This window comes from Corvus brachyrhynchos, unplaced genomic scaffold (assembly GCF_000691975.1).
Source record: "Corvus brachyrhynchos isolate BGI_N302 unplaced genomic scaffold, ASM69197v1 scaffold149, whole genome shotgun sequence".
Lineage (NCBI taxonomy): Eukaryota > Metazoa > Chordata > Aves > Passeriformes > Corvidae > Corvus > Corvus brachyrhynchos.
The window spans coordinates 252,285-271,884 of record NW_008240021.1 but is presented as its reverse complement, the minus strand read 5'-3'; the positions used below and the strand labels follow the sequence as shown (position 1 = coordinate 271,884).

The window sequence follows — 19,600 nt, the reverse complement described above, 5'->3', positions numbered from 1 at the left end:
CCTCTGGAGGAATGGAAACCCAAGGCCAGCTTTGGAAAAATGTTGATTTCTCAGCTTGGGTGCTGCTCTTTTGGGATCTCACTGTTTAGGACTCGCCTTGGGAAAGGAGCTGCAGAGCCAGGCCCTGGACTTTGCTGAAACTTGCACCAAAAATTGCCTGTAATGACATTAAACCCTTTAATTAATTTAAGGACATGAAAACATTTAATGACATTAAAACCTTCAATGACATGAAACCCTTTGAATGAAGCTTGTCCCAAGGGCTCCCTCCTGCAGCTCTCCCCCCAGCCCTGGTGTTTCAGGGATTTGGGATCATTTCATTCTCATAGCTCCAGGGGGTTTATTTGTGAGGAGGCTGATGCTCAGCACTAATTGTATCCCACTTTTTTCTTCCAGCAGCTCTGCCTTTTTATTTATTGAAATTAAAAAAGGGGAGAGGTCTCATAACTCAGCTTTGCTGTGCCACCATCACCCCTCGGTGCCCACTGTGGATTCCCACTGTGGCTTTGCACCTTTCAGTCGTGGAGTTCTCTTCCCCCCCCTGGTTTTTGCACTTGTACAAAGCAATAAAGCAAATTTCCAGCACTGCTCATGGCCTCAGATGTTGTTTTTTCCTCCCAACCTGTTCCACAGGCTCAGGGAAGGGGGCAGATCCTCCCCAGCGGGCACCCACTCAGCCGTCCCCTCTCTCCAGCCGATTAACCAGGGCCAGGCAGGTGCGGGGATCTGCACAAATATCAAAATGTCAGCAGCAAATTCCCCACCTCGAGTTGACTCCCGTGGTTTGCAGCCCCTGGGGCGAGTTTGGCTCTGGAGTTGGGAGCAGCGATGCCGGCGCAGCCTCTGGGCACCAGCTGGGCACAGCATCCCCCCGTGCAGCACCTGCTGAGGGCAGCCTGGGCTTTGTGGCACCTCCAGCTCCATGAAATGACAGTGGGCCTGGAAAAAACATGGAAATGTGGGAATGAGTCCAGAGGAAGCCATGGAGATGCTCCAAGGGCTCTGGAGCCAGGCTGGGAGAGCTGGGGGTGCTCACCTGGAGCAGAGAAGGATCCAGACAGAGCTCAGAGCCCCTTGCAGGGCCTAAAGGGGCTCCAGGAGAGCTGCAGAGGGACTGGGGACAAGGCATGGAGGGCCAGGAGCCAGGGAATGGCTTCCCAGTGCCAGAGGGCAGGGAGATCGGGCAGGAATTGTCGCTTGGGAGGGTGGGCAGGCCCCGGCACAGGGTGCCCAGAGCAGCTGGGGCTGCCCCTGGATCCCTGGGCCAACCCAATCTCGAATCCAATCCTTCTGTCAGTTTAAAACCGGCTCTATCTGCCCACCATAAATCCACTCACACAGAGCTGTGAGAGCGGCGCAGGCTCAGCTTTGGGACAGGCAGGTGCCACTTCCAGCTGGAAGAAAAGGTGAGTGCAACACTGAAGGAAATATATCCAAGGAAAAACTCCAGGTGTTTGAATCCAGGCAGCCCAGAGCCAGGGAAGGAAGTTTGTGCTGATCTGAGGCAGCTCTGTAGCCTGATGTGCCCAAACCGAGGGCTCATCCTTTGTCCTCCCCATCCTGGAGAACTCCAAGCTCTTCTCTCCCATCTTGTGGAGAACTTGCACCTGCAGCAGGTGGATTTTTATATTTTACCAGCAGAAATCCTCAGAGCTGCAGGGATAGGAGATCAAACCCCTGGGATTTAACAGTCCAGCTGGAAAATCCTTCCCAGTCCAAGGCTGTGTGAGTCTGGAGCGAGTTTCCCTGTGTCATTTGGAGTTATCAGTGCTATCTTTATTTGCAGCTGGCTGGGTCAGACCTGCTAAACCTGGAAACTTGTTCAGAGACAAGCAGGAGGAAACTGATAAAAATAGAAGATAGGAGCAATCAGAAGTGAGCAGAACATTCTTTACAGCTGATAACTGCTGTTATCTTATGTAATATTTCTCTGGCATCCTTTTTCGGTTTTACACGTTGTTATCACTGCGCCAAACTCACTCCCCAATCTCCTGATCCAGCTGGAGCCATCAGCTGGGCATGTGGAACCTCCACGGAGCCTTTCTCAAGCAATGGCTGCAGGGAGCAGCACAAACCCTGGCACAGGAGGCTGCGGGAGGTCACTGGGAACGGGGCAGGAGCTGCCCTCAGGTACCATCCAGAGGGAGCTGGACAAGCTCCAGAAGTGCCCCGTGGGAATCTCATGAGGTTTAACAAGGCCAAGTGCTGCACTTGACTCAGGGCAACCCCTGGGATCAATCCAGGCTGGGGATGAGCAGGTGGAGCAGCCCTGGGAGAGCTGGACCTGCCCCAGCCCAGAGCCCCCCATGCCCTGGGCTGAGCCCCAGCGTGGGCAGCAGGGAAGGGATTGGGATGGTGCCCCTGTGCCCCTGTGCTCAGGTGAGAGCCCACCTGCAGAGCTGCCCCAGCCCTGGGACCAGCACAGGGAGGACGTGGAGCTGCTGGAGAGAGGCCAGAGGAGGCACCAGGATGAGCAGAGGGATGGAGCAGCTCTGCTGGGAGGAAAGGCTGCGAGAGCTGGGATTGTTCAGCCTGGAGAGGAGAAGCTTTGGGCTGAGCTCAGTGTGGCCTTGCAGGGCCTGAAGGAGCTGCAGGAAAGCTGGAGAGAGACAATTCCCAAGGCATGGAGGGCCAGGAGCCAGGGAATGGCTTCCCGGCCAGGCGGGACATGGGGGCTTGGAGCAGCCTGGCACAGTGGGAGGTGTCCCTGCCATGGCAGGGGTGGCACTGGATGGGCTTTAAGCTCTCTCCCAACCCAGGCCAGCCTGGGATTCTGTGATTTAACCCTGAGGATCAGGGATTGATCCCAAGCTTTTGTCCAGGGAATGCTCCTTTGGCACAGCCCCACCAGCTCTGGCTCCTCTGCCTCCCTCCCACCACTTCCACGCTCATCCTTCTCCAGGTTCCCTGCAAACACCATCCCTGGCCTGCAGCCCCAGGAGCTGCCCCCTCTCCCCAGCCCGAGGGGCCCTATCAGGAGGATCTCTCCCATTGTTCCCAACTCCTGAGCTCCATTTCCTTTTTCCTTGTGACCTGCAGCTCCAGTGGCAGCAGGGGTTTGTCAGGGGAGCATTGATTCAGCAGCTGTTGTGCACATGAACCTCCAGCCTGTGCTCTTTATCCAGGCAGGTTTAGGGACTTCCAGGACTTTTTGTCCTGGCAGGATTTTCTCAAGGCTTTATTTTCTGCTTCCCACCCAACAATGCCAAAGGGAGCTGGGAAAAGGGTGCAAACAAGAATCTCACAGCAACCCTGCACCTGCAGGCAGTTCCTTCTCATTCCCCCTCTGGAACCCCCCCCCCCTCCCATCAGCCCCATTCCCAGGGACTCGGGGCTGGATCGGACCCTGAGGGATAAAACATCAAATCCTCCCCAGATTTTTATTTTTTCACCTTAATGTACAAAAGCTGTGGTGCAGGAATAGGAAAAGCAGCATGGACACCACTCAGGGACCCCCTGGGATTTACCCAGGGCAGGGCTGACACCCAAAATCCACCCTCTGTTCTCCTTCCATTTTTGGCTTTCCCTCCAAAAAAGGGAGATCCCTCTCTTTACCACCAGCCCAGCTGCCTTTCCATCCAAATCCTGACCTGGAGAAAGGATTGTGACAGAACAAAAGGCATTTTGAATAAATTAAGTAGATGAGAAACAAAGTGGTTCATGCCAGAGCTCCAGGAGCGTTTGGACAGCGCTGCCAGGGATGCCCAGGCTGGGATTAGTGGGGATTGTGCAGGGCCAGGGCTTGGATCAATGATCCTGTGGGTCCCTTCCAGCTCAGGATATTCCATGATTTGATGCTGATCCAAATCCCAGTGCACAACACAGGCAATAGAAACAGAGCCTTTATTTAATAACAAATTATTTAACCCGACCTGTGCACATTAAATCCTCTCCTGGATTTTTCCATGGGCATTTTGCTCCTCATTTCCACTCCCAGAAGTCACTGAAACGGAGAAATCACCAGGAACTCTGAAGGATCCTTCCTTTCTCCAGCTCTGGGCAGGCTTCTTCTTCCCTCCTGAAGTTCCTCCAGTGGGAACCAAGGCAGGCAGTGCATTCCCTGCTCCAGCTTCTCCTCTTTATTTGCCCACAGGCATTTTTTAGGGATTTGCACAGAATTGTGGAATTTTCAAAAAGGAGAAAAGAGCTGTCCCAACCTGCTGTGTTTATCAGATGTATTTGTGGGTTTATTCCATTAAATTTCCCATTCAAGGAGGAGGATGAGCCTGTACCTCCTGCAGGGACCACACCAGTGGGGCCCAGTTGGTCACCAGTTGCATCGGTGCCTGCTCTGGGGAAAGCCATTAAATCCCAGTGCAGGTGGCTCAGATAAACCCATTTTACCTTGGAATCTTCAGGAGATGGGGAAGAGGAACCCAGGAATTCCAGTGTCAGGGACAACCCATCCCAGGCCTGGCCTGGGGCCACCGTGTGTGGCTGTACCCAGATCCTTCCCCAGATCCCAGATATTCCTGCTCTGCTGATGCCTCCTGCTTCCATTTTTTGGGACTTTCTGGGCAGATCCCATCAAGCTGTTCCCAATCCCTACGGATTTAGAAATGCCCAACTGCCTGTGGAGGGCGTGGGATGAGATGGTCTTTAAGGTGCAGCTCAAACATTCTGGGATTCCGTGGTGATTTTGGGAACTCCAGGTGGATTTTGAGGAGTTCACCAGAGCAGAAATGATGCCCCGAAGGGCCAACACGTCACCAGAGCTGCACCTCTGTCCCAGCTGTGGTGACAAGGCAGCAAACACAACTTTTCCAACTCTGTGCCCTCCTCTTCCACTTCCTCTGATCCCTGATGGTGCCCAGGAGTGAAACCCAGGAGGGAAAAAGGTCTTTGCATGGGTATTTCCAGCGTTTATCAGGCTGTGCCAGTCTCTAACGTTCATTTCCCCGCTCGGCTCTCGTGCGGGGATGGCACCGCTCGGGCCCTGGTGCCACCAGCAGCCACCCCTGCTGCCTTTGCTGTCCCAACGTGACGCTGGCTTGGCCAAGGGCTCCGTAATGGGCAGCCTATGGTGGAAACAGGATGTGAAGCACAGGATGGGAGTGGCAGCTGCCTTCGTTCTGTCCTGGCGGTGACACCGCTGCGCTCGTGTGCCTGGAGCCGAGCCCAAAACGTGAACACGGGGCCACAGAAATGGGGATTTATTTTTTTTTTCCCTGTTTGCTCCCCAGGCACAATTAAAGGGTGATATCCAGAGTTTTGCTGCCAGGGCTGAGTCACAAGTGGCAGGACCTGGATGTGGCTCCGAGCCAGGCCCTGGCGCGGCTGCGCAGATCCCGCACGTGGCGGGGATCAGGGATCAGGGATGGGCAGGGATGAGGTGCAGGCTGGAGCACGTTCTGCAGGACAGGACAGGTCCTGGCAGCCTCCTGGTGATGTGGGGTCACAGCAGCAGTCAGAAGTGGAATTCTGTGGCAAAGGGAGAGTCTGAGAATGGCAGGAGAGCAGCAAAAGCTGTGGAGGTCTCATACTGGAGCGGGGAGGAAGCTGAGTGCATTCAGAGCCAATCATGCTGGAAAAAAATGCTGGAAAAGCTGGGAAAAGAGGAAAAAAGAAACAAACTGAACTGCCTGGGGCTTCTATCATCCAAATCCCTCATTGTACAATGTCCAATAACATCTCTTTTACCCTCTGGCTCACACAGCTCTTTTCTTTCACGGGATGTGCAAGGAGTTTTCAGAGTTCTCCTGTACTGCTGAGGAGGAATATTGGGAATATCCAAGGCTCCTGCAGGAAAATGCAGCTAAGAAGGAGTGCAGAGAGCCCTGAGCTGTGCCAGGACCAAGCTGTTCCCACTGAGCCCTGGAGCAGGCTCGGGCTGAGGGAATGTTTTGTATAAATCCCGGAGGATTCAGAGCTTTTCCTCACACCTATACTGAGGGTGGAGAGACAAACAGGTCACAGAGAGCCAGGCCTGGGGACCAGAAACCTGGGAATGGGATCCATGAGTTGGTCTGACCTGCTGTGGGACCATCCACAGAATCCTGGAATGCTTTGGGTTGGAAGGGACCTTAAAGATCATTTATTTCCAACCCTGCTGCCATGGGCAGGGACAGCTCCCATGATCCCAGGGTGCTCCAAGCTCTGTCCAACCTGGCATCTCCTGGGAAGCCAAGATGGCTCAGCCACCACTGAGAGCAGGAGAAGGACGGGGCAGATCCTCCCCCTGCCCAGGCAGGGTCTTGGGAAGGGATTTTCCGTGCAAAATATCTCCCGGCTCTAACAAATCTCCCTCAGCTCTTACCTAACTCTCTGCAGCCTCAAAATATCCCCCTGGAAGTGTCCAAGGGCAGCTTGGATGGGGTTTGGAGCAACCTGGCATAGGGAAAGGTGTCCCTGCCCATGGGAATGGGCTGATCGTTAAGGCTTCTGCCTCCAAGAAACTTTGGAGGAGGAGGAACAGGAGGAATGTTGGGGAAGGGGCCTTGGGAATGGTTCATTCCTGCAGCAAACACCTGCCAGGAGAGCATGACCCAGATTTTTTGGGAGGAGTCATAGGGATAACGTGCAGGATCCACCTGTGGCCGAGGCCCTGGGGCCGCTGTCCCTGGTGACCGATGACCAATGACCGGTGAGGGCTCCTCACGTGAGCAGTGTCACATCCAGACATTCCTGCATCCCACTTCCTCCGGGCCAGCAGCCCTGGCTCAACCGGAAATGTCACTTGGAGACACGATCCACCTTGTATGTCCCGGGGCTGGCAGCATGGAAAACAAGCTGGGAGGAAAGTGGGGCTGGGAAATGCTCGAGGCTGGGGCTCATCCGGGCTTGTCCGGGCGCCTCCGTGGCTCCATGAATCCTCACTCCTGCCTCATTCCAGCACGTGGGATTTTAAAGGCATTTGGTCATGTCCTGCCTGTGCTTCCAGGTATTCTGGAAGAGGGGACACAGGGATCAGGTCAATTCCCACCAGCTCCTAAACCCCAGCCAGGGTTTTGGTGCTCTGAAATCCAACATTTGGGCAAAAATAGGACTAAAATAGCCTTGCTCGATTGTTTCCTTGCCTTGTCTTTTTGAAAAATGAAATTTCAGGAATAAGGGGATAAATCCTCAGTTGTGCCCTGGTCTGTATCCTATAAAACTGATGGAAACTTCCCAGTTTATTTGCCATCATTGGAAAGAACGGCCAGGTTTATTCCTTATGACCCTGGTATTCCTGCTCCAAACCCATTCCCTCATCCTTTTTCAAAAGCCCAGACTGCAGGGCCGTGGCTGGAGGAGGGAGGGGGACACCTTTGAGCAGGGGTCACTGGGAATTGCTATGGGGACGTGGCTGTGTCTGTGTGTTCCTCTCCATCCACACTCCCGGAATTCCCACCCTCCCTCTGGAAATCTTACCCCACCCCAGCTCCTTCATTCTCAGCCCTGGGAATGGCAGCTGGATGCCCCTCTGGAAGATGTGGGATCCCTGCTGGGGGATGTGGGATCCCTGCTGTGCTGCCCTGCTGAGGACAAGGAGGAATCCTGCACCTTTTTCCTGGGAATGACTGGGGGGAGTCCATCCTCCCGCACTTTTCCCATCATCAGTTAGAGGCTGACACTAATCACGGTCATTAATTAGCGATCCAGCTGCTCTCCAGGGCAGGTTGGATTATGGACTCCCTGTCTCTCCCAGAGAATCAGGAAAATTCCCTCAGAGTCCCTGGCAATGAAACAAACCCCCCAAAATCGCTTGTCCCCCCACACGGTGCAGCTGATCCAGGGGTCATCACTCCCGAGGGATTGTTATCCATGTTTATCTTTCTACATTTCCACTGGACTTGGTTTCCAAGGAAAAAAGAACCATCAAATCCAGGGAAGAGTCTGAAACTCTCACTTCAGAGAGGACATTGAGGGGCTGGAGCGTGTCCAGGGCAGGGAAGGGAGCTGGGAAGGGGCTGGAGCCCCAGGAGTGGCTGAGGGAGCTGGGAAAGGGGCTCAGGCTGGAGCAAAGGAGGCTCAGGGGGGACCTTGTGGCTCTGCACAAGTCCCTGCCAGGAGGGGACAGGGACAGGGGGAGAGGAAATGGCCTCAAATGGCACCAGGGGAGGCTCAGGGTGGAGATTGGAAGCAGTTTTCCCCTGCCAGAGTGGTGAGGCCTTGGGATGAGCTGCCCAGGGAGTGCTGGAGTCACTGTCTCTGGGAGTGCTCAGGAGGAGTCTGGATGTGGCCCTTGGGGACAGGCTTTGGGGTGCTGCTGGTGCTGCTGGGGTGGCACTGGGTGATCCTGAAGGGCTCTTCCAGCCCTGATGATTCTGGGATCCAAAGAAACCAGGTGGATTTTCCATGTGGGTTTGGCTCTTGGGAATGGTGGCTTTAAACCTCTCAGCACCACATTTTGCCCCAAAATCTGGGATTTGGCTGTACACAGCTCCCTTGGCCTGGCAGCAGTGATGTTTTACAGGAAAGAGGGAGTTTCCCAGGTCTCTCCTTCCCCCTGGGAGCCCTCAGATCTGCTCTCCTCCAAGCACTAGCTCCTGCTTCTGATTTTCTTTCCACTTCTGCATTTGTTAGCCAAAGGCGGAGCTCACTCACGAGCTGCTGAGACTTTTAAAGCTCTGTGTGTTCTCCAGAGGAGATTGGACACGGGGAAAAAATGAGCTGAGTCCCACAGGCAGATTTAGGAATGTGTCTGACCACAAATCAACTGCTGCTGCTGCTTCCCAGGGGCTCCTGGCTGCCGTGGGGCCCAGCTCTCCCTCCTGCTTCCCAGGAAAAATCAGCTGAGCTCTCATCCTCCCTCAGCTGGGCTGCTTGCACGGAGGAGCCTCACGCCAGGAGCCGTCTGTGCTCCAGATCCCAGTTAAATCAGGGATGTTGCAAGGGCTGGCCGGTGTTTTGTGTTGCTCCTGGAGGGGATTTGGCTGGCAAGGGGTGGAACTGCGGCTGTTTGGCCGTGTCTGAGCGGGTTCAAACGCCCCTGCCCAGCTGGCAGAACAGGCTGGAAGGGGTTGGGGCAGGAAGATGGCAGCTCAGATACGGAGGTTGCCTCATCCAGCATCCTCTTTCCTATTCCTGGCGACTTTCTTTCCCCATCCTTTCTCCAGCAGGGTGAAGCAGGGGTGGAGGTGTGCCCTGAGCAGGGACAGCTGTGCAGCCTCGTCCCTCCCAGGGGGACAGAGGACCTTCCTGGGGGTCTGGGCAGGGAAGGGAGCTGGGCTGGATGGTCCCGATGGCTCCTTCCCACCTTAGTCTATTCCATGGTTCTGTGGCTCCTCTGGTGGGACACGAGCTGCATCCAAAAGCACTGAGGAGGAACCAGGACACTTCTGACAGTCCCCGAGTTTAAAAACAATCAAAAATTAATGGGAGTTTATAACCAATAACCCCCCCGGACCCACCACCTCCTCTCTCATCCAACACCCTCCCAGAACAACTTTCCTCGTTTATTTTCCTCACCACTGACACACCTGAGTCCTCACCCGTGTTACCCTCCCCCTTTTGCCCCTTTTCCCGGAGCCCCTGGAGCAGGAACCTCCCAGGTTTCGGTATCCTGTCCCCGCCTGCCCGGACACTCCCTGCTGTGATTATCCCCAGCAGCAGCAGCAGCGAGGCCCCTCCTCCGCTCTGCCGCTTAAATAGTTAAATCCCTGGGGCAGCCGGAGCGGAGCTGCCGGGGGGGACAGGAGCTGCTCCGGGGCTGAGCGGGCGCTGCAGGTGAGGAGCCCTGGGCAGGTAAAACAACTCAGGGATGCTGTCCCAGAGGCAGCAATTTCTTCTATTAATGATACGGGAGCGCTGCTTTCATTGTTAATTTCAATTTTTCATTCGTTTGGGCTGCATTTGTTGGATTTTTTTTTTTTTCCCCTCCTGAAAATCAGCTCTGTTTAACATTCTGGTTATCAGTAATATTTAAAAAAACCAGCTAAATATGGCATTAGGCCTATAGAAGAGACCTGTAGCCCTGTTTTTGTGTTTTAATGTGTTTGTGTGCGTGGGGGGAGCGGGAATGTACGCAAACCTCCCAGAGTGCATGGATTCATTCCTATTTATGAAGCAGGAGATGGTGGTTGTGGAATGGGTTGGGGTAGAAGGGACCTTATCAGTAATATTTAAAAAAACCAGCTAAATATGGCATTAGGCCTATAGAAGAGACCTGTAGCCCTGTTTTTGTGTTTTAATGTGTTTGTGTGCGTGGGGGGAGCGGGAATGTACGCAAACCTCCCAGAGTGCATGGATTCATTCCTATTTATGAAGCAGGAGATGGTGGTTGTGGAATGGGTTGGGGTGGAAGGCACCTTCAACATCATCCAGGGACACCTCCCACTGTCCCAGGCTGCTCCAAGCCCCGATGTCCAGCCTGGCCTTGGGCACTGCCAGGGATCTGGGAATTCCATCCCAGGGCTGGATTTCTGCCGCCTGTCCACTGTACCCCTGCAGTGTTTGTGTGGGCCACGCCTCTGCCCCCGCACAAAAAGGGTCACGCCAATCCTTAGGCTGTGGAAGAGAGGACGAGGGGAAAGGGGCTGAGCCCAGTCATAGAAAAAAAAGGGAAAAAAAATATCGGATTTTGGACCTGTTTAATACAACAATGGGGAAAAGGAGCAGCACAGAGCTGATGGGACATCCCGGGATCTCCACACTGCCCTAAAATACATCCCAGTGCCTTCCATCGCACGGTGGGGATGGCTCGAAGGCTGGACCTGATGATCCCGCAGACTTTTCCCAAGCTGATTTCTGTGATCCCAGGCTCTCCCAGCACTGTCTGTGGCTGGCACATGGACAAATAACCCAATTTATTGATACTCAACCTGTTTACCCTTCCCTGGCTCCTGGAGCTGCCCAAGAGCAGCCACAGATCCTTCCTTAGCCGTCTCTAAAGGCAGATCCTACCCTAAACTTCTTTTTTTTTTGGCTCGTTTTGGGGTGAAAGCTCAGGTTCTGCCATTCAGTGGCTGCAGAAGTGGCTGAGAATTGTCCCCGCTGAAGGTCACTGGTCCCTTGCTGCTCCTGGTGCTCCTGGATTTTATTTTTTCTAATATATATTGGGATTTTCTTTAATATATTGAGATTTATTTTTATATATTGAGATTTTTTGAATATATATTGAGGTTTTTTTTGATATATTGAGGTTTTTTTTGATATATTGAGGTTTTTTTTGATATATTGAGGTTTTTTTTGATATATTGAGGTTTTTTTTGATATATTGAGGTTTTTTTTGATATATTGAGGTTTTTTTTGATATATTGAGGTTTTTTTTGATATATTGAGGTTTTTTGATATATATTGGGATTTTCTTTAATATATTGAGATTTATTTTTATATATTGAGGGTTTTTTAATATATTGAATTTTTTTAATATATTGAGATTCTTTATATTGGTATTTTTTATATTGAGTTTTTTAATATTGAGATGGGTTTTTTAATATATATTGAGGTTAATATATATTGAGATTTTTTAATATGTATTGGGATTTTTTTACTATATTGAGGTGGGATTTTTTTACTATATTGAGGTGGGATTTTTTTACTATATTGAGGTAGTTTTTTAATATTTTGAGAGTTTTTTTGGATATATTGAGGGGTTTTTTTGATTTTTTTTTTTGATATATTGAGATTTTTTTTTTGATATATTGAGGTGGTTTTTTTAATATATTGAGATTGTTTTATATGTATTGGAATTTTTTTTATATTGAGGTGGTTTTTCTCTATACTGAGATGTTTTTTAATATATTGAAGCTGGTTTTTTATGTTGAGGTGGTTTTTTTTATATCGGGACTTTTTTTAATATCAGGACTTTTTTTAATACTGACTTTTTTTTTTAATATCGGGATTTGAAGTGCCTGTCCAACATTTCACTGAGCAGAAAACATTGATTTCCTTAGAAAGCAAAGTCTGAGGACCTGAAAGTCAAAATTCTGGCCTTTTATATTCAATTTTAAAGCCCCCAAAATTCGTACGCCTTGTTCCAGGACCAGCCCCACTCCAGGAGCTGGGGAATCCATAGAATTCCAGAAGGTTTGGGTTGGAAAGAACCTTCAGGATCATCCCATTCCCACTCCTGCCACGGGAAGGGACTCCTTCCACTATCGCAGGCAGTGGTGGGCACTGTCCATAAAAAAACACGGATGGGAACATCCAAAGCTCAGCCTCAGCTTTATCTGCCAGCAAATAAAGAGAATTTTGGGTAGGGGGGGATTGGGGGTGGGCAGAGCGAGGGGTTGTTGGGGTTTTGTTGAGGTAGGACTGCAGGGAGTTTGGAATTCCACCTATCAAGAGGAGGAAGGAGCGGGGCTTTACTCCTGGATTTTGGTGCCCTGTGCTCCTCTCGGCACCGCCCACAAATCCCGTGGAGCAGAACAGCCTGGAGGGGCAGAGAGAGGAAAGGTGGGTTTGGGGCAACGGCTGAGAAAATCTTATAGGAAAACCCATGGATTTGCAGACAATCTTTTCCAGGATAAATCCTTCACCCGGGGTTCGGCCAAGGAATAAACGCCGTTCATCGCTCGGTGCCCTCTCACAGGGGAACCTAGACAGGTTTCACTCCTGAGCACAGCTGGGATCCCGGATTTCCAGTGCAGACAAATCCCTGGGGAGGGAATATTTACAGGAGCATGTGGGGACGGGAGAGGGGGAATGGCTCCCAGTGCCAGAGGGCAGGGATGGATGGGATGTGGAGAAGGAATTGTTCCCTGGGAAGGAGCGGAAGTGCTGGGATGGAATTCCCAGAGCAGCTGGGGCTGCCCCTGGATCCCTGGCAGTGCCCAAGGCCAGGCTGGACATTGGGGCTTGGAGCAGCCTGGCACAGTGGGAGGTGTCCCTGCCCATGGCAGGGGTGGGAATGGTGTTATCTTTAAGGTCCCTTCCAAATTATTCACTAATTTTGAGTAGCCAGATTGGGCTGGGGCAGAGGGAAAAGTTTTACAATCCATGGGTGCTGTACTTGGAATCTGGAAGGGATTTTGCCTTTCTGTTCTCCTTTATAGACAAAAAAATCCCGTTTAGCTCAAAGCTCCACCTGAGCCATGTGATCCCACACACCCAGAGCTGCTGGAATTCCTTGGATTCCCCTGGAACATCCCCAGCTCCTGTTTTGCCTGTAAATCTCCACAACCCTCGGCCCCTGGATCCCCCAGACTCCACACTGGGCTCCCACAGCCCTGCCGCAGTTATTTGGGCATTGCGAGATTCCAGGCGGAGCAGTCAGAGCCCGGCAGGATAAACACGCCCATTAACAGGGAATGGGTGCAAGGAGAGGAGACCTCCCCAGGAATGGCCATCCTTAATCATCCAGGATGTTCGGGCCATCCCAGCCAGCCGGGGGGCACTCCAGGGGTCTGGGGATGGGCTCATGCCAGGGCAGCAGGGAGGAAATGCCTCAATTCCCTGAGTCAGGAGTGCCGAGCATCCCCATGCCAGGCACGAGGAGGGAGAATAAAACAATTCCTGCCAGAAGGATGAGAAAGGGAAGGAAGCTGCCAGGCGGGGACGGCAGCTGGCCTGACCTGGGGGTCAGGTGCTCTCTTTTCCAAGGATAACCATCCAGATATCTCAGGGGACACTGGCAGGAAGATCTGCTCTTTAGTCTCCATATTTTTTCAGGTTTTTAAAAAACTCTCTTATTCACATTAAGTTTAAATGTAAACCCACTTTTGTAACCCACTTTTTAAAATCCACTTGTAAAATTTTTAAACTCACTTTTTAAATAGGTTCTTGTAGGAGATTTAAGGCAGAGCCAATCCCTCAGGTGTTGTACTGAGCTCTGGCTGCAGCAGGTGAGGCTGCTTCCTCATTTTTAAAGACCCTTTGGAACGGATGAGCTACACTGGTTAACCAAAACAGGCTGAAAACCAAGGAAAACTGCAACAAGGAATCATGGAATGGTTTGGGCTGGAAGGGACCTCAAAGCCCATCCAGTGCCACCCCTGCCATGGCAGGGACACCTCCCACTGTCCCAGGCTGCTCCAAGCCCCAATGTCCAGCCTGGCCTTGGGCACTGCCAGGGATCCAGGGGCAGCCCCAGCTGCTCTGGGCACCCTGTGCCAGGGCCTCCCCTCCAGGAAAGGGAATGATTTAAGTTAGCAAAAATTGCTTGTTTGGGATGAAACTCTTGGCCTCTATTTCCAGCCCTCATGGGCAGATTGGCACAAAGCTTTTCTAAGATTATCACATTCTTCTCAAAGGCCTTTCAGAGAGCTAAAAATGATCCATGGATTTCTGTCAAAATTGGAAAATGGTTGCTGTCCAAAGCTTATTCTTGGGTGTGGGATTGGGAGACAAGGCAAAAATGTTCTCATCTTTAGATTTTTCAGAATGGCAGGATTTTGAGGTTTGCTTAAAGGCAATGGTTTGCCCAGAGCAGCTGGGGCTGCCCCTGGATCCCTGGCAGTGCCCAAGGCCAGGCTGGACATTGGGGCTTGGAGCAGCCTGGGACAGTGGGAGGTGTCCCTGCCCACGGCAGGGGGGGCACTGGATGGGCTTTAACGTCCCTTCCAGCCCAAACCATTCCATGGCTCTGTGACATTCCCAGTACTGATTTCCTCTCCTCTTGGTGATGTTACCTTTCATCCCGTTTCCATTGAGATAATCCCTGGAACTGGCAGTGTTATTCCCGAGTTCTGACTTTGATGCTGCATGAGCAGCAGAACAAAACCAGCCTGGGGGAGCTGTGTGTGCCCGTGTTCCATGCAGACAGCACAGCTTTGGATTCTCTGAATTCCTGCCCTAACTTGCCACTGGCTTCCACTGTGGATCTCTGGCTGTCTGGTGTGCAGCTGGAGGATGGAATCCTGGAATATCCTGTGTTGGAAGGGACCCACAGGGATCAGCCAGTCCCACCCCTGCCCTGCACAGATCCCCCACCAACCCCAGCCTGGGCATCCCTGGCAGCGCTGTCCAAACGCTCCTGGAGCTCTGGCAGCCTCGGGGCCGTGCCCATTCCCTGGGGAGCCTGGGCAGTGCCCAGCAGCCTCTGGGGGAAGAACCTTTCCCTAAAATCCAACCTAACCCTGCCCTGGCCCAGCTCCAGCCGCTCCCTGGGTGCTGTCAGGTCACGGGGAGCAGAGATTGGAGCTGGCCCTCTGAGGAGCTGCAGCTCAGGTGAGCTCTGACCTGGGGCTCTTCCAGCTGGACATTCCAAGTGCAGGAATCGCCAGAGTGGAGGACAGGGAATGGTGTGAAGGCCCTGGGCTCAGCTAATCGGTTCTTTTTTGCTTTGTTTTGTTTAGATTGGGCATCTGGAGTGGAAGCTGCGATGGCTTTGAGCAACCGCACCAACAGCAGCTCGCTGCTGCCCAGTTTACTGCACATGTTTGTGGAACAGAAAAAAGCCCTTCGGTTCAACAACTACAGCAACCCCGCCCTGGAGCTGCAGGAGGAGATCATGGCCTCGTTTTACATCCTCATCATCGTCGGCTTCTTTGGCTTCCTCCTCTTTGTCATGATGCTCAGCAACATCGTTTCCAGCAAGCCCGAGAACTACATGGATTATCTGTACTCTGGGAAGCTGGGCCCGCCCCGGAGCCAGCGGGAGCTGCCCAGAACTGAGAGCAAGGACACCTTTGTGATCATCAACAGCGCTGCCTTCCTGGAGCTGCAGCGGCAGGACGGCAAAAACCACCCCAGCACTGAGAGGCTGAGCACAAACTCGGCCCTCAGGGATGTGTGAAAATGGTTTTGTTTCATCTTCCTTCTGTTCAGCCCACCCAGGGATGATTTTCCTTCACAAGGAGCCGTGCCAGGATGGGCACAGCCCTTGTGGAGGCTTCCCACGTGCAGCTGTGAAGGCACCGGAGTGAAACCAGAGTTATTCCAGCTCCAGGCCTTTGGATGGGAGGCTGGAGATGAATTCCCTGCTGGGCTGCTCTTCCATGGCTGTTCCTATCGTGTTTGCATGGCTTGGCTCTCGGGGGAGGGATCACCTTTCCTTTGCCGTTGCTTCCAGCAGGGTCAGGACGTGTCCAGCTGGGACAATGTGTCTGTGCCTGCTTCCTGGTATTCTTTATTCCCTAATTTATTTGGGTGCCAGTGAGCCCTGGCTGTGACTGTGCCAGCAGAAACAGGCACTGCAGCCTGCATGTCCAGCCTCAAATGATGGGAAAGGGCTGGTGATCTGTGTCCAGCCATTCCGCAAGGAGTGAAGGTCATTTCAAGGATCTGGAGGCACACGTTGGACTTGCTTGGTCTGCAGCAGGTTTTGGACAGAGGTCGTGCATTTCTCAGCAGCTCTTCCACACTTGGCTCCCCTAAACCTGGAAAATGAGGAGGGTCAGGACATCCCATTCCCAAGGCCTTGGAGACAGGACACAGGGAATGGCCTGAAGCTGGAGGAGGGCAGGGCTGGATGGGAGATTGGGCAGGAATTGTTCCCTGGGAGGGTGGGCAGGCCCTGGCACAGGGTGCCCAGAGCAGCTGGGGCTGCCCCTGGATCCCTGGCAGTGCCCAAGGCCAGGCTGGACATTGGGGCTTGGAGCAGCCTGGCACAGTGGGAGGTGTCCCTGCCCATGGCAGGGGGTGGGATGGGATCTTTAAGTCCTTCCAATCCAACCCATTCCATGCTCCTGATGTCCCTGCCTTGGGTAGCCTCAGGGCTGACAGTTCTCAGCTGTGCCAACAATTCCAAACAATTCCTTTGGGGTTTAGTGCCACCCCTCTCCTCATGGAATCCCACGGAGCTGTTGCTGCTTCCCCAGGTGGTTACAGGAACAAAGGGGGGAGTTGCAGTTTTGGGGTGTCTTTTGCAGGCCCCCACAGGGCTCAGGAGTGCTCAGTCCATGCCCTGCAGAGCCCAGGAATCCAGGATGGGAGATTTGGAGAGGCAAATGCTGGTAGAGGGTTCCAGCTTGCTACACTTGGTCCAAGAATTCATTGGGAAAAGCTCTGGAGTCTGCAAACCCAAATGGTTGGAGACTGGTGGGGCAGATACTGTGAGAACTTTGAGGCATTTGGTTATAGGAGTAAAAATCCTATGAAATCCTATAAAATGGTGAGTTTGGGGGGTGAATGTTGGGGGCTCCACTCGGCCTCCTTTAGGTTCCTTTGTGTGTTTGCTCATTGTTACTGACAGGAAAAGAATTCCCAACAATTGTATAGGAAGCATTATTCCCTAATTCTCCTTCCACAGAGTTTTACTGTCTGGAACTTCATGTTTTGCTACTGTGATGTTTTTCTCTCCCTGTTTTTCCTGTATCCTTTCCTGCTGTGATAAAGTGTTGTTATTATGGGATTTTGCCACTGTTCTGGCCCATCCAACTGGCTGGAATTGATTTATTCCATGTGGGCCACATCCTTAAAGGGAGTTTCCAGAGCCTGATCTCCTCAGAATTGTTCCAAGGCTGCCACTTCCAGATGATATCCAAGCTGAAATCCAAACCACTCTCTTGGCTTTCCACACTTGTCCTTGGAATTCCAGAGTTTCATCTTTCCAGCAGAGACCTCTCCTTTTTTGGACAGGTGCATATTCCCAGCCACTGGCTCCAGCAGAGACCAGTTAGGGATTGGAGTTGGTTTTGGATCCTGTTCCTTTGGCTTCCCTGCTGTGTCGGCTCAGTCGGAGCCAGGATCTGCAATTCCAGCTCCCGGCAGCCACGTTCCCATTGCTGCTGCTCAGCTGGGAAGTGGGAGGTGTTTAAAGGTAGAAACAACATTTGAGCTTCCAGGTTTGTTCCCTCTCCCCAGTGGGGATGTTTTCCAGAACAGGACAGGTGGCACCATCCAAAGTTGGATCCAATTTCCTCTGTGCCACCACCAAGAGGAGATTCCAGCCTGACTTCCAGCAGCTCTGACAATTCCTGCTTTGCACACCCAGTTTTCCATGGAAACAGCATCAGGGAGCAGAGTTGGTGGTGCCTCATTCCATGGCCAGATCCAGGTTTTGGAGGTGCCTCATTCCGTGGTGAGATCCAGGTTTTGGAGGTGCCTCATTCTATGGCCCCAGGTTTGAGGTGCCTCATTCCTTGGTGAGATCCAGGTTTTGGAGGTGCCTCATTCCATGGTGAGATCCAGGTTTGAGGTGCCTCATTCCGTGGTGAGATCCAGGTTTTGGAGGTGCCTCATTCCATGGTGAGATCCAGGTTTGAGGCATCCATCACCCGCTCCCGGTTCTGGGCAGGGATTTCACCTCCTGCACCAGTGGCTGCTGCAAGGAAGTGCCAGGCTGGAGTTTGAATTCCACAGGGAAGGTCAAAGTGAGCTTCCAAAACCAAATTCCCTGCTGGTAGATGACAGAACTCTGATATTCCCTTGGGAATGAGCCCATTCCTCCTCACACCTTCACCAGCTGATGGAGGTGGGTGAGGTGAGTCCTTCCCTCTGCACTGGGGGCTCCACGTCCCAAAAGGAGAGGGGAGATCAAACCCTGACCACTCAGGATCTGGTGGCTTTGTCCCCTTCCCAACCACTCTGTCCCAGCCCCTTGGAGCTTTCCCTTCTGGCTTTTCCCTCCTCACCCAGGCAGACGCAGCTGTACCTACAACATTTCAACCATGCTGATAAAAGCTCCAACTCCTAAAGAAATCCTGATCCTAGGGAGTCCAGGCAGGGAATGTTCAGTATTTCCAGCTGAAACAGTGGCTGGGGAGAGGCAGAAGCCGTGAGTGTGATGCCAGCCAGGGGGAGTGTGATAAACTCAGCCTTGGCTGAGAATTCCTAATGCTGAACCCCAACTTCCATCAGTTTTCACAAAGTCTCTCCCTGCTTTAGCAGGAAACCACCAACTCTTGTACTGAGTCTGTTCTGAGGAGTTTAGGGCTCTTAATTTAATTATTGTCTGAATTTATTTTCTAAATTTGCCTCCTTTTTCTGTTTCCATCTTGAGGCCATCTTTGATTTGGGCAAGTTTTTCTCTCTCGGTTCCAGCAGAGCTAAAATTACCCACTTTTGGAAAGGTTTTTTGATACCAAAAATACAACTTTGGTGTGGGACTTCAGCTCATGCTCAGGAATTCATCAGCCAGCAGGAGGGAAAAGAGACTATTTAAATTGGGGGTGGTATTGGTTAGAAAAGGAATCCTAATCTTTGTCACTTTGCATAAGACTGGGAGAGAACCAAATTCCCTGTAGAGAGTTGGTTTTGGAAAAAAAAAAACCCACAAAACTTTTAATTTAGATAAAAATAGAATATTAAATTTCAAACTTAATTTTAGCTGTAATGTAATACAGCAGTAAAAAAATCCTACTGTTGCTGTGTATTTCATTATGTTCTGTATTTCATGATGGTTTTAGTTGGCATTTTAAAATAAAGGGTTTGTGATGATTTTTAGCTTGAATCTCAAATGTGATGACTGGGAAGGTAATGACATAATGAGCCCTGAGCTGGGTAATTGGGGTGTAAGTGATAATTGCCACCCTAATTGCTCCTTTAATAGGGACATTGTTCAGGGGTAAGTGGGAAATTTGGTGGTTAGGTTGGTTTGTGTCACTTCTACAGGACTGGGACAGAGGAGAATCCGCTGCTCAGTGCCACTGGGATTCCATGGCCAGATCACAGAATCCCAGAATATTCAGAGCTGGAAGGGACCCACCAGGATGATCCAGTCCCACCCCAGGTCCTGCACGGACCCCCCAGCAATCCCAGCCTGGGCATCCCTGGCAGCGCTGTCCAAACGCTCCTGGAGCTCTGGCAGCCTCGGGGCCGTGCCCATTCCCTGGGGAGCTTGTGCAGAGCCCAGCAG

At 52.0% G+C, this 19,600-nt stretch overlaps 1 long non-coding RNA gene across 1 annotated transcript; it reads left to right on the top strand.

Annotated features, from left to right (window-relative positions):
- The first annotated feature begins 16,378 nt into the window (after positions 1-16,378).
- On the top strand, positions 16,379-19,188 carry LOC108448921. Its single transcript, XR_001865003.1, has 2 exons — positions 16,379-17,835; positions 17,867-19,188. It is a non-coding gene; the product is annotated as an uncharacterized LOC108448921 (long non-coding RNA).
- The last annotated feature ends 412 nt before the right edge of the window (positions 19,189-19,600 follow it).